The 15108-nt window shown below is 53.9% G+C and overlaps 1 protein-coding gene across 2 annotated transcripts in view; it reads right to left on the bottom strand.

Moving 5' to 3' along the window:
* The window catches only part of Rfx2 (regulatory factor X2), a 65879-nt gene extending 52244 nt beyond the window's left edge, over positions 1 to 13635 (bottom strand). The window contains exon 1 of one of the 2 annotated variants that reach the window (XM_075942585.1): positions 13487 to 13635. The gene's annotated coding sequence lies outside the window, so the exon portion shown is untranslated. The remainder of the gene's footprint in view (positions 1 to 13486) is intronic. The other variant, XM_075942584.1, reaches the window with a different exon arrangement.
* Between the last annotated feature and the right edge of the window lie 1473 nt (positions 13636 to 15108).

Here is a 15108-nt window from a genome sequence, read left to right as displayed (position 1 = left end):
AGCCATGGACGGGAAAGAACACACATGTGGTGGACATGGAGCCATGAACGGGAAAGAACACACATGTGGTGGGCAGGGAGGCATGAACGGGAAAGAACACACATGTGGTGGACATGGAGCCATGAACGGGAAAGAACACACATGTGGTGGGCAGGGAGCCATGAACGGGAAAGAACACACATGTGGTGGGCAGGAGCCATGAGCGGGAAAGAACACACATGTGGTGGGCAGGGAGCCATGAACGGGAAAGAACACACATGTGGTGGGCAGGGAGGCATGAACGGGAAAGAACACACATGTGGTGGACATGGAGCCATGAACGGGAAAGAACACACATGTGGTGGGCAGGGAGCCATGAACGGGAAAGAACACACATGTGGTGGGCAGGAGCCATGAGCGGGAAAGAACACACATGTGGTGGGCAGGGAGCCATGAACGGGAAAGAACACACATGTGGTGGGCAGGAGCCATGAGCGGGAAAGAACACACATGTGGTGGGCAGGGAGCCATGAACGGGAAAGAACACACATGTGGTGGGCAGGAGCCATGAGCGGGAAAGAACACACATGTGGTGGGCAGGGAGCCATGAACGGGAAAGAACACACATGTGGTGGGCAGGGAGCCATGAACGGGAAAGAACACACATGTGGTGGGCAGGGAGCCATGAACGGGAAAGAACACACATGTGGTGGACATGGAGCCATGAACGGGAAAGAACACACATGTGGTGGACATGGAGCCATGAACGGGAAAGAACACACATGTGGTGGACATGGAGCCATGAGCGGGAAAGAACACACATGTGGTGGGCAGGGAGCCATGAGCGGGAAAGAACACACATGTGGTGGGCAGGGAGCCATGAACGGGAAAGAACACACATGTGGTGGGCAGGGAGCCATGAGCGGGAAAGAACACACATGTGGTGGACAGGGAGCCATGAGCGGGAAAGAACACACATGTGGTGGGCAGGGAGCCATGAACGGGAAAGAACACACATGTGGTGGGCAGGAGCCATGAGCGGGAAAGAACACACATGTGGTGGACATGGAGACATGAGCGGGAAAGAACACACATGTGGTGGGCAGGGAGCCATGAGCGGGAAAGAACACACATGTGGTGGGCAGGGAGCCATGAGCGGGAAAGAACACACATGTGGTGGGCAGGGAGCCATGAACGGGAAAGAACACACATGTGGTGGGCAGGAGCCATGAGCGGGAAAGAACACACATGTGGTGGGCAGGGAGGCCATGAGCGGGAAAGAACACACATGTGGTGGGCAGGAGCCATGAGCGGGAAAGAACACACATGTGGTGGGCAGGGAGCCATGAACGGGAAAGAACACACATGTGGTGGGCAGGGAGGCCATGAGCGGGAAAGAACACACATGTGGTGGGCAGGGAGCCATGGACGGGAAAGAACACACATGTGGTGGGCAGGGAGCCATGAGCGGGAAAGAACACACATGTGGTGGACAGGGAGCCATGGACGGGAAAGAACACACATGTGGTGGGCAGGGAGCCATGGACGGGAAAGAACACACATGTGGTGGACAGGGAGGCCATGAGCGGGAAAGAACACACATGTGGTGGACATGGAGCCATGGACGGGAAAGAACACACATGTGGTGGACAGGGAGCCATGGACGGGAAAGAACACACATGTGGTGGACAGGGAGCCATGAACGGGAAAGAACACACATGTGGTGGGCAGGAGCCATGAGCGGGAAAGAACACACATGTGGTGGGCAGGGAGGCCATGAGCGGGAAAGAACACACATGTGGTGGACATGGAGCCATGGACGGGAAAGAACACACATGTGGTGGGCAGGAGCCATGAGCGGGAAAGAACACACATGTGGTGGGCAGGGAGCCATGAGCGGGAAAGAACACACATGTGGTGGGCAGGAGCCATGGACGGGAAAGAACACACATGTGGTGGGCAGGGAGCCATGGACGGGAAAGAACACACATGTGGTGGGCAGGGAGGCCATGAGCGGGAAAGAACACACATGTGGTGGGCAGGGAGCCATGAGCGGGAAAGAACACACATGTGGTGGGCAGGAGCCATGAGCGGGAAAGAACACACATGTGGTGGGCAGGGAGCCAAGGCAGCAGTGGAGTCACCTCATCCGCAGGGCAGGAGGAGGAGGTGGGCCAAGGCAAGAAGGTCCGGAATCAGTTGCTTCCTTCTGGACACAGGTAGTGCCACAGCTGCCTCTGATCCGGAGCTTGGTTGGCCACCCCAGGGCACATCCGCACAGCAGAAACACAGGCAGCAAGGCTGGAGCACAATCAGCAGAACAGCCAGGAAAGAGGGTAGGAATGTGGCCGCCAGGCTGCCAGAGGTGCATTCTTTCCATGCACAATAACAAGGCAGTATCAGTTCAGCCTTGGGTGCCTGCTACAGCTCTGACCCCAAGGACATCGGCTTAGGAAGACTCAGATACCAAAGGCCAGAGGGCGTGGGGGTCTGCGACACATGTCCAGGAAAACCCAGAGACAGGAAGTGGATTCATGGGGTGATGGATGGAGAGGGCTGTTCAGGAGATGGGGTTTCTTTGAGAGTGATGGAATGTTCTGGAATTAAATGGTGGTAATGGTTACACAAAATTGTTGTGACTATATCAAAAGCCACTGAGCTGGGCCTAGAGCAGGAATGTTAGGCCGAGGGCCCTTAGTGGGTAGAGTCTAGCACACATGAACTCTTAGGTTCATCCCTAGCACCACTTAACGATGGGGTCCATGCCAGTCATCCAGCACTCGGGAGGCAGAGGCAGAGTTCAAGGTCAGCCTCAGTTACAGAGGGGCTTTGAAGCCAGCCTGGGAGGAAGGGAGGAAGGGAAGGAAGGAGGGAGGGAGAGGGGGAAAGGTGTAAGTTTCCCTGGGATGTGGCTCAGGAGTTAAGGGAGATCATGAATTCTGATCCAAGATTCTGACCCACCATCACCATAGACAGTCACCCACCATCTGACCCACTGTCACCATGGACACAGTCACCCACCATCTGACCCACTGTCACCATGGACACAGTCATCCACCATCTGACCCACTGTCACCATGGACACAGTCATCCACCGTCTGACCCACTGTCACCATGGACACAGTCATCCACCGTCTGACACACTGTCACCATGGACACGGTCACCATGGACACAGTCACCCACCGTCTGACCCACCGTCACCATAGACACAATAATCCACAGTCTGACCCACTGTCACCATGGACACGGTCACCATGGACATGGTCACCCACCGTCTGACCCACCGTCACCATGGACACAGTCACCCGCCATCTGACCCACTGTCACCATGGACATGGTCACCCACCGTCTGACCCACCATCACCATAGACACAATAATCCACAGTCTGACCCACTGTCACCATGGACACGGTCACCATGGACATGGTCACCCACCGTCTGACCCACCGTCACCATGGACACAGTCACCCGCCATCTGACCCACTGTCACCATGGACATGGTCACCATGGAGCCATGGCTGCTGTACAAATCTGGCTACCAGCTGTTTGTTTCTGTATCATCTGCCAGCTACTTAGGGTTTCACATTTCTTTCAAGTGGTTGGAAGGCATCAAAAATCAAAACGTTTTGTGACAAGTTCAAATAAAGGAAACTCATAGTTCAGCATCCACAAATAAAGTTTTATTGGCACACGGCCCTGGCTGTGCCACACACACTGCTTTTAGCTACAACTGAGAAACACCAGTGGCAGTGGTATGGCCCATGGGCAGTGGAAACTGGCAGGAGGATGGACAGGAATTTGAAGCCAGCCTGGGCAACCTAGTGAGACACTGCCCCATGAAAAGATAATTTCCTCCATTCTGGTGAGCAGCTCAAGAGGCAGAGGGTCACAAAGTCAGCCTTAGATACCCAGCTGCAGCACCTCATCCAAGACCCAGGAACATTGCTAACAGCCATGGAGGACTTTAAGAAGCCAGACCAACAAGACGCCAGGAGCCACAAGGCACAGGGGTGCCAAGGGCCAGCTGCAGGAGTCTGTCTCCTGCGCCACTGGAAAACAATCAGTATTTTGCTATCCTTGAACTTGCTGGGGTTTCTTGTTTGTTTATTTTGCTGTGTTTAGACAGAACTCAGGCCTCACTTGTTAGGTGGCCACCTTGCTGAGCCACGCCCCCAGCCCCTCACTGGGGGATTCTAGGTGGGGCACCACCCTGACCATGCCCCTAGCCTCTCACTGGGGGATTCTAGGGGTGTTGCTCAACTTCTGAACTAAACCCATCTCTATCTTTTTTTGGTTTTTCTGTGTAGCATCGGCTGTCCTGGAACTCACTCTGTAGACCAGGGTGGCCTTGAACTCACTGAGATCCTTCTGCCTCTGCCTCCTGAGTGCTGGGATTAAAGTTGTGTGACACCACTGCCTGGCTTCAGCCCATCTCTTTAACTGTTTTCTACTTTGAGTATCACAGGCTGTGGCCCATGGGGAGAGAACGTGCGAGCATGCGTGTGACCCTGGCTTCCATCCCCAGCACCGCATTGCATTACGTCTGGCCCTTGGGAGGTGGAAGCAAAGAGTTCAGGGTCATCCTCAGCAACTCAGAGGTCAGTCTTGGGCTGCGTGCTATCTATGATCTGGAGTGGGCATTCGCTAGGCAGCAGATGCTGGGGTTTGAGGTCTATAAACAGCAGCAAACCAGACACTCAAGCAACTTTACAGCAATATGAACACTTGGTAGAGATTTTTTCTTTCATAATGGACATCTAGCTCTACAGGGAGTCACAGAGAGGAGGGGGATGGGGAGGGGGGCTCTGTGTGTCTAACATCCCAAGACCCACACTGCAGGGCAAGAGAGAGCTGAGTGGTGAGGGAGAGTGCAGATCCGGGGGTACATAGCCAGGGGCAAGATCTGGTAGCACAGCCCAAGAACTCCGATTTACAAAATCAAATAGAACTTTAAACAGCTCTCTCCAGTCCAGCAGCTACTTCCGCCCAGGACACTGCCTGAATCAGGACCAACTTCCGAGATGACCCTGCAGCTCTTACCAACCTGCCAGAGGGCTCAGGGGGAAAGACGCTTGATGCTAAGCCTGCCGACCTGAGTTCTGGCCTTGGGACCCACATGATGGAAGGACAGATCCAATTCCTAAAAGCTGTCTCTGACTTCTACACACAGACACCAAAAGAACTTTCAAAATGCAATAAAGTATTACAATGTCAACAAATAAATGGAAAAGATGTAATGAAGAAATAAAACTGCAATCCTTGGGAGTTTCCTCCCAACTTCTTTTGACTCCAAGTCAAAAGAAAATCTCCCCTGGCCAGGCGACGGTGGCGCATGCCTTTAATCCCAGCACTCGGGAGGCAGAGACAGGTGGATCTCTGTGAGTTCGAGACCAGCCTGGTCTACAGAGCTAGTTCCAGGACAGGCTCCAAAACCACAGAGAAACCCTGTCTCGAAAAAAAAGAAAGAAAGAAAATCTCCCCTGGTTTCGGAATGGACGGATGTCAGATGCGTGGATAGACAGAAGACAGAACTGCTCTGTCTGCCCAAGGAAATCTCCCCTGGTTTCGGGACGGACGGATGTCAGATGCGTGGACAGACAGAAGACAGAACTGCTCTGTCTGCCCAAGATCTGCATTTGTCCCACGTTCAGTTTTTAAACAAAGTGAAATCTCCGGAAACTCCCAACCTAGACCAAGTGGAATGTGGGCACTGCCATTGGCCAAGCATAACCAAGCACTTAATAGCCTCCACTGTATGCTCAGACATCTGTACTCGCATACTAGGACTTCATACGCGCTTTGAGACTCTGGGAACTTTCTGGAAAAAGAACTTGTAACTCTGGGCACCTGCCCTCCACGGTGTGGGCATGAGCACATATGCCACTGAGGGCTCATCAATAAAGGTGCCTGCCGCCAAGCCTCACACCCAGGGTTCCATCCCTGGTCCCCAGAGTGGAAGGTGCCCTGACCCACAGGTCTTCTGGCCTCTGGTACTCATGCGCGCATTTGAGGCAGAAAGACCGGTCCAGATAGGAAATTGCTGGGGGCACCATGTTTGGCCTATGAGAGGCTAGGAGCGTGGTTGGCAGTCCCTGGCTGGGAAGACTAGGCTTCTGCAGGTCTTTTAAGGGCGCACACAGCACGCACTCCTGTAGCACAGGCCCGGCTCTCACAGGGGTTGCTAACACGCAACCGCCTCCCTAAGCACCTTCTGCGCTTAGCTTACCACACGGTGAAACACAGGCAGTCACTCAATTTAAGGACCTCAGATGATGGCTGATTGGGCACACAAATATTTGCTGAACAGACACTGGCTTCAGAACACTGGACAGAAAAGAAAGGCCCGAAGGAGTCTTCTAGAAAAGTAGGGGGGAAATGTGTTCAAATCAGAACTTTATCGTCCTGGGAACCCAAAGCTCCTATGCATTTCTGATCTGCTGGTGACGCCCCAAGACGAGGGACAGGAAAGAGGCAGGTACACGGAGAAAGTAGCACGCATTTCTAGAAACTTCTTTCAAGAACATAGCCTACAGACCACCTCTTGGACCGAATGTATTCTGGACAATGTGGTGTTTCTCAGAGGTAAACGGTTTGCAGGAACAAGATGGCAGGGCTAGGAGGAGCTTGATACCTGCGACTTCCACAAGTGAGCCAGGGCTGAGGCAAGCGAGCCACCTTGTCTTTTGGGACACAGCCCCTTCCCCTCTGGAGATTTCTCTGCTTTGATCTTTCTGGTCTTCTTGGTGTTCAGTCCAGGAAGAGATTTCCTCCTTCCTCTGCCATCTACTCTACTCAGTTCCTTCCGGTCAGAGACCTCGGTTCAACGTGACTCAGTGTCCGGGTGGAAACAGTGGTGGATGGACGGGTGGACCGATGGGCATGACTGATGGATGTGTGGGTTGTGAAATGATGAGCAGAGGGTGGGTGGATGGACGAAGGCACAGGCATAATGTAGCCCATCCACACTCAACCATGAGAATGAAGAAAAGTCTTACACTTGATCCAGCCGATTTCCCAGGGTTCTCTAAGGAACAGAGCTGACAGAATGAACACACACATACATGGGACTGATTAGAGTTGCTCACAGGCTGTGGTCCGAGTCGTCCAACCGTGCTGTCTCCTGATGTGGCCGCAGCAGTTCTTTGGTCCCCGAGACCGGACATCTGGTGCTGGAGGCCAGGGAGGTCCCAGAGCTGCCAGGTTTCAGTCCATGGGATCCTGAAGAAGTAGGTTCCAACACCATCAGAGGAACCATCAAGATAAATAAACTTGCCAACGAGTCTGAGGGTGAGCAACAGAAAGAACAGCCATTCTGCCCCTTCACACGTTGTGCTACCTGAAGATTTGGCCCGGATTCAGGGTGGGTCTGAGCTCACAGTGCCCAGCTGCTCAGGTTCTAATCAGCTTCGGCTGCAGTCGAGTTAACAAGACGAGCCATCCGGCCAGCAGAGAGGGACCTTGAGGCCACAATGCTCATTTAAAATGAGCCAGACATAGGAGCCTGCCTCCGGGGGGGGGGGGGGGTCCCAACATCCCCAGATCCACAGAGACAGGGGCTGAGAGCTGGTGCTGAGCTTCCGAGCTTCATCAGGGCAGAAGGGGGCTCTGGAGATGAAGGTGGTCACAGTGATGACATGGGCCTGCCGTGAGGTGGGTGGACGTCACTGATTCCTCCGTCCTTGTTTCTCTCATTGTCCACCCATTCTGGAACTTCGTGCACATCAGCATACACCCCTGAAGCCTGACCTCTGGCTTGGATACCCCTCATCCTATAGATGCTTCCCCCCCCTTCCAGCTCCCTATATCACTGCTGCCCCTCAGTGTCCTGAGCACACAGCTGGCTGCATGGCCCCTGCTGGCTCCTAACCCATCCCTCCACATTTGAGGTCACTGAATTGATAGGCTTTGCCTGGCCCTGAATCCAAACACCCAGGAGGTCACTTTGCTCAGGGTCTGGGACACCGTGGTGAGCACCCAGACCCTGGAGAGCCCTTGGGAACTGACATCTTGGTCCTTGTCACCTCTCCCACTGCGGCTGCAGTCTCCAGTGCAGATAGCAGAAGCTCTGACCCCAGAGGCCTCCAGCCCAGCAAGACACAAAGACAGCGAAGGGCCGGATGGTCACATTCTTCTGTGTCACAGATGCTCATGTCTGTCACTGCCCCTTACATGAAGGATTCTGGGGTCTGGGGCTCCGTGGTAGAGTACTTATCACGTAAGGAGCCCTAAACAGGGTGTGGTGGCATTTGCCTGTCATCCCAGCACCCAGGAAGTGATGAGGAAGTCGAAGGTCATCCTTAGCTACACAGCAGGTCTGAGGCTACCTTGCTATACAACAGCCACCCTGCCACACACACAATTTAAAAATAACCACCAGGCTTTGACCCAAGAGTCATCATTAACAACTCCTGCTTAGGCAGTTTGGGAAGTTTCCTGAAAACATGGTTATGTCCTCTCTCTCCATCAGCCACTGGCAAACACTGTGAGGTTTGCTGAAGCCTTGGCTACCTTCCCACTTGTCCTGGTCCTCTAGGCAGAATGGTGGCTGGCATCTGATGAGCCCTTCCGGGACACAGCTCAACACCCCCACCTCACACATGCCAGCCGATCTCCATGGCTCCACCCCTCCCTCATCTGCCTCCAATCAGCAGGTGGTCCCCAGCCCCCTAGTGGATCCAACACAGCACTACCCCAGGGCTTTTGCCCTTCCTGATCTTCATGACCTAATGTGTAATATCTAATCATGTGGGGCCACAAAACCTCTATCTTGGGGGTGGTCTCATGTAGCCCAGGCTGGCCTTCATTATTTAATCAAAGTTGATCCTGAACCCCTGATTCTTCTGCCTCTGCCTCCACAGTGCCGGTTAACAGGCATGCTCCACACACCTGGTTTCTGGAGCCCGGGGCTTTGTGTATGGCAGGTAAATGATCCCCTTACTGAGCCCCACTGGGTACTTTATCTTTACACTTTATTACTTTATGTGCACGGACGCTATGCCTGCCTGCATCTGTGCATCAAGAGCATGCCTGGTGCCCAGGGAGGGCAGACGAGGGCATCAGACCCCCGGGACTGTAAAGGGTTGTGTGTGGAAGCAGGGACCAAACCCAGGGCCTCCACAAAGGCAGCACGTACGTGAGTGCTCTTAACCCCGAGCTGTCCTCCATTCTACCTGTTCTAACGGCTGTATACTATACTCCTTGAGTTAATCAGGGCATCCTTGGGTGCGCACGGCAGCAGCAGCAGGCCCTGACTCTATAAGGAATTAGGGGCCAGTCAGCCATCTTGGCAGGAAATCACAGGATTCGCTAGAGCCCAAAAGAAGAAGCCAGAGTTGCCAGGATGCTGGGCAGGGTGGCAGAACCTGCCAGGCCTACACCTCATATAACAGGAATGTGGCTGTAAGAAAGAGCTGAGGTGCACAAGGCTTGGTGCCTGGTCCTGGGGGCTGAGTTCAAGTCCTGGCATGAGCCAGCCAGCCTGCCTCGCCGTGGCTCCCTTCCAGACATCACAGTATTGGCACTGAAAGCTGGTAAACTCAGAAGTCAAAGCCGCCCTGCTGAGTGGGCTGGCCACCCAGCAAACTTATGGTCACCATGATGCCCGAGGCCAGGGGGGAGGTGGGGGGAGGACACTCAGCACTGGTGGTGAGGTTTAAGTTCCAGTAGCTTTTTTGTAGCTGGGGCCATGGCTCAGGGGTGAGCACCTGACCGGCTCATTTGCGGTCCTGACTCAGTCCTCAGCCCTGCAGATAAACTGTGCACACGCAGAACCCCGGAGAGACGAAGCAACATGAAACACTGTCATTTTCCAGTATGGAGACAAATGGCACTGGAGGGACGACGTGTCTTGGGAGCAGCTGGTGGTCCCTAGGTCAGCTGGAGGGCTTCACAACCTGAGTACCCAGCTGCTGCTCACTAGTAGAAGAGTAAGGAATGGGAGGAATGGACTTGGGGGACCGTGGGGAGCTGGACTTGGCACCTCAGGTATCAGGAGCAATCTACAAAGGAGCAGTCACCCACCCATCCACAGATTAATGCTGGACGTAGGTGGGCACTGAAATCCCGGTAAAGGGTTGGGGTGGTGGCACATGCCTTAATCTGAGCACTTGGGATGCAGAGAGGCAAGCAGATTTCGGTGAATTCGAAGCCAGTCTAGTATACACAGCAAGTTCTAGGACAGCCTGGTCTAAAAGTGAGACACTGTCTCAAAAAATACAGTAAAAATAAAAAGAACAGCTGGGAATACTTGCATAGCATATGCAAAGCCCAGCACCTCAATAAATAAGTGGGCAAAAAAAAAAAAGAAAGAAAGAAAACAAAGCATATAACATGCGATTTCTTCTAGCTAAGGATTTAACAAGCTAACCAATCATTAGTTTATAGATGAACTAATGAATATAGGAATATATTAGCATGTGCTAATAAGCATATATGAATACTCGTATCACCACTGGGACTGGGAGAGGCTTGCTGCCCAGCCTGATAACCTTTGTTTGATCCCCAAGTGAAGGAAAGGGCAAACTCTCATAAGTGGTCCTCAGACTTCGGCACGTATGCACAACAGGTGCTGCACACTCACTTAAACAATAAAGATTAAAAATACCACTACCAGCCGGGTGGTGGTGGCGCACGCCCTTAATCCCAGCTCTCGGGAGGCAGAGGCAGGCGGATCTCTGTGAGTTTGAGGCCAGCCTGGTCTACAAGAGCTAGTTCCAGGACGACAAGCTCCAAAGCTACAGAGAAACCCTGTCAGAAAGAAGGAAAGAAAGAAAGAAAGACAGAAAGAAAGAAAGAAAGAAAGAAAGAAAGAAAGAGAAAGAAAGAAAAGAAGGAAAAAAGCCGGCGACTAATGCAGTTTAAGGCACCAGGGACCCTTCATGCAGCAAGGGAATTAAAAGCTGTATTTTAAAGGCTGAGAGTGGTGACATCGTTTATAACCCTATTGTTTCCCTAGGGCTCAGGGATCCACACAGAGACCAACCTGACAGGCAGTAGAACATTGTAGCATTGTTAAACCATCACTGATTCAAAGTATCCAAAATCCTCTCTCTGGCTCCTGCCCCTCAGTGTGTAATCCCCTGGATACGGCTGCCTGGTGGTAGGAGCCTTAGATTCCTTTCCCTGAGGCCGAGCTCTCGCTCTCGCTTCTCCAGTGGAAGTGGAGAACACCTGGGTGTGGCATGCCCAAGTGGATTTTCCAGTCCATTCCAGTCCTTGAACCCAAGCGGGAGGAAGGGTAGGTCAGCCGCCAGACTCACTGAGCCCTCCCAGTAAACAAGCACACTCCACAGGCTGGCCAAAGAGGTTAAAAAGACGACAGGAAAGGTTTTTAAAAAGTTCTGTGTCATTATTTTATTATTAATACCATGACTGCTCTTGGAAATATCTTTACTTCACTTTCAATTAAATCTCATTTCACAGCCCGGAGGTGGCTAGGCAGGTAAGGGCTCTTGCGGCCAGGCCTGCTCAACCGAGGTCCCGAAACCCATGTACCCATGTGTGTGTGAGCGCACGCGCATAGTCACACTCAATAAATAAATGCATGTTAAAAGTTAAACAAAAGTGAATCACTTGACAATAATCATCTGATCCCTGAGGACATTTAGGCAGTTACCACAGCTGCTGCAGAGGGAGCCATTGTCCCCCGTTTGAACCTGTCTCCCTTTTGAACCTGTCTCCCTTTCCATCCTTCTGATAGCCAGATGTCCTAGGCTATCGGTATCGACTGGACACAGAAGGGTGGGGTCCTTCTCGTGTGGCAAGATTACTTTTGTTACCACGGTTACTGGATGCAGCCTTCCTATCTGGCAGGGCCAGATGGGTGTGGCAGCCTCTAAGTGGGCAAAAATTGCTCTCTTAATATTTCTCCTTAATAATTTTCTACTTCACACAATTTCTTACTTAATTTTCTATTTTCTATATTGTACTTATCCTTATACTATAGATTTCTTACTTTACCTACACTACAGATTCCCCTTTTTTTACTCATTCAGAGGGATCTGTTTCCATGCTCATTACAACTCTCTTAGAGGAAAAAAAGGCAAAAAGTAGAGGAGGGTCTGGGAGGAGGGATCATCAGGAGTGGGCGGGAGTGCGAGGTGAGTGGTGGAGGATATGATCAGAACACATGCATGAAGGTAACGGTTAGAGGCCACACTTGCACAAGTAATACAAGCTCATAAAATTATTTAACACCCAATTATCGTAGGATTTTTCTCGGCGGAACAGGATTCCCGTGTTAAGCTGAGAGCAAAGCAAGGCAATGACTGGGGACTATAGTGTCCCCTAGACGGCTAAAGTAGGGATGAGGTCTCCGGAGTAGAGCCGCCAGCTGCTTTAACAGTGCCCCCCCCTCCCGCCCCGTCCCCCGCGGGCGTCAACCCCCTGAGGTCTGTCCTGAGGCGGCTGAGCTGGGGAGGGGGGAGCGGAGGAGACAACAGAGGTTCTAGCGAATCCCGACTGCCGACACGGCCCATGGGGAGGGGCGAGGAGAAACACGGGTGTTTTGGAGTGAGCGTGCGTGTGCACGGGTGGGGTCCACACGCACCGGCGCGCACGCACTCGCACTCTCCCGGCCGGCCTCCCGGCTTTCTGCAAACGGGTCACACAATGTTTTCCTTCGGGAAAGTTTTCTGGATTGCGGATCCCCGCGACGAAGAGGAAGCTGCGGATGCGCGTGAGCTTCCCGGGGCAGCGTGGGAAAGGATCGTGGGTCCCGAGATACCCCCAAACGCGTACTGTGGGGTTCCACGCGGCAGGGGAGGGGGATCCGAGGATCTGGGGCGCCGAGGAGTTTGGGATGGACAATAGAGTGCGAAGGGCGGGGAAGAATCCTTTCCAGAAGAAACACACTGACTATTTTGGTCAAAGCAAAGCACAAGAAAGGGGTGCCGGGGGCGGTGTCCCCCAAACCAGTGTGCCTGAGTCAAGGAGGAAACCGGGTGCTCCGAATTTCGGGGACAAACAGAAGGATCCCCTGGGAGTCAAGTTCAGGGATGACAGCCGGGGTCCCAGTGTACCCCGATTTCAGAAGTGTAAAAGGGAGATGATGCCCCTGATTTTCAGAGTTGGGTGAGAATGGCTGGCTCTGTGGGAGCCCTCAACCCAGATTTCGGGGATATGACAGTGAGGAGCAGACTTGGGGGAGTCTCCAATCCAGGCTTTGGGGTTAGTGAGAGTGAGGAATACTTTGGGGGGGATGCCTCCGCGCTCCCGGAGTTTCGGGATAAAAAATAAGAGACAAGGGGGTCTTCTGGAGTCCTCACCCCTCAAAGTTAGATTTAGTGCGTCAAACGCAAGAAGAGATCGCTACACTTCACAAACTTTGAAGAGTGTGAGCGGTGTTCCCCTCAGTCCAGGGATCCCCAAATCATTTGTAAGGACCAGAAGTGGGCGACGTTGGCGTCTGCAAAGTTGGGGCGCTGGGTCCCGCTGCGCCCGCCCCCGCGACGCCCCCAGCGGGGTCCCCGACAGTCGCTGCCCCCCTCCCGGGCCCGCAGCGCTCACCTGGAGTTCGGCGGGGAGTTCTGGTAGCGGCTCCCGCCGCGGCGGCCGCTGCGTGTCGCTCCGCGTTGGCAAGTAACAGTCTCCACGGCTACAGTCTCTATGGCGGCGGCGGTGGCGGCGCCGGCCGCTCCTCCTCCGGCTCCCGCCGCCCGCCCGCCCGCACCTAGCGCCCGCCCGCTTCGGCCTCGCGCCGCACTTGCAGGGCGGGGCGTTGCGCCAGGCAACGGTTACCAAGCTGCGCGCCCCGCCCCCTCCAACGGCCCGCCCATGCCCGCCTCCAACGGCCTCTGAGAGGGCGGGCGCTCTTACCATTGGCTGCTCGTGGTGCCCGTCAGGGATGAACCGGTAGGCCCTCGAGTAAAAGCTTGGCCAATCGTTGTAGGGAGGGCGGGGCCTGGCGGGAGGTGCGCGGCTCCGGATTGTCTCCCAGGAGGCGCGCGAGGGTCGGCGGGCTGAGCGCGTCGGTGGAGCGCGCGTTTTCCAAGTTGCGGTGACTCGGTCAGACGCGAAGGCGTTGACCATCTAAGAGGAGCAGCGGACTCCGGCTTTCCTCCCTTCTTCCACGACTCACAGACTGAAAACCTTTTTCTTTTTGGATAGTTTTTTTGTCGCTGAGTGTGCGTGCAATGCCCACGGGGACCCGAAGAGGGCGTCGGCTCGCCTAGCGCCGGAGTGACGGGCTGCTGTGAGTTGGCTCCGGAACTCGGGTCCTGGGCAAGAGCAGAAATTGCTGGTCACCTGGAGCCTCCTCTCCGGCCTCCTCGTTTTTTGGAGACGAGTGTTCTGTACCCAAACTCACTATGTGGCGGAAGCTGGCCTCCAACTCCTAATCCTCCTGCCTCTCTACCTCCCTAGTGCTGGGATGAGGGGTGCGCGCTAAACTGAACCCCCGTTCCCCCCTCCCTCTCCCTCCCCCTCCCTCTCCCCCCCCCCTCTCTCACACACACACACAATTTATGTATATGTATGCATGTTAAGAACAGGTCAAAACGTGGGACCGTCACAGCTTTTATTTTGGTGACACCGACAACTCAGGGACACAAGCTGTGAGCAGGGACAGGCAGGAGGTTGAGGCCCCTTCGATTTTAATTCCACTCTTCATTCATTCGTTCCCCGAACAGGCAATTGCGCTGGTGAACACTGGCTCGCATGTGCTTAAGTGCCCAAAGCAATCAAGCTTTACTTTTTCTCTGAGGCTAAGTAGCCCGAGCTAGACTAGATTCCCCTCAAACTCATTATCTTCCTGCCTTAGCCACGACTGCTGGGGTGACAGACGTGTGCCAAGCGTTTTCACACAAGTGAGCCTGAGAGAGACCACAGACTCTGTTCCCAGGACTGAAGCTTCCCTTCCTCAGGAAGCCTGAGGCCATGGTGCCAGGTTGTTGGCTGCCCACCCTACTGAGAGACCCGGTCCCCAAAAACTCACCCATAACTGCTCTTGCAGGCAAATGGCTGCACAGGCGAGAACGACAATCTGTGTTTCGACCAAACGGAGCCCCTCACCAGTCAATGGCTTTGGAGACTAAGGGTGCATCCCCGAGGGTCCATGGTTGGAAGCCGGGTGTTTGGCAAGGGGACTCTGGGAAATGGTGCCTCAGAAGCATAGAAAGACCCGAAACACT

The sequence above is a fragment of the Microtus pennsylvanicus genome, chromosome 12 (assembly GCF_037038515.1).
Source record: "Microtus pennsylvanicus isolate mMicPen1 chromosome 12, mMicPen1.hap1, whole genome shotgun sequence".
Taxonomy (NCBI): domain Eukaryota; kingdom Metazoa; phylum Chordata; class Mammalia; order Rodentia; family Cricetidae; genus Microtus; species Microtus pennsylvanicus.
Note: the sequence above shows the minus strand (reverse complement) of the source record. Positions and strands in the feature narration are given on the sequence as shown.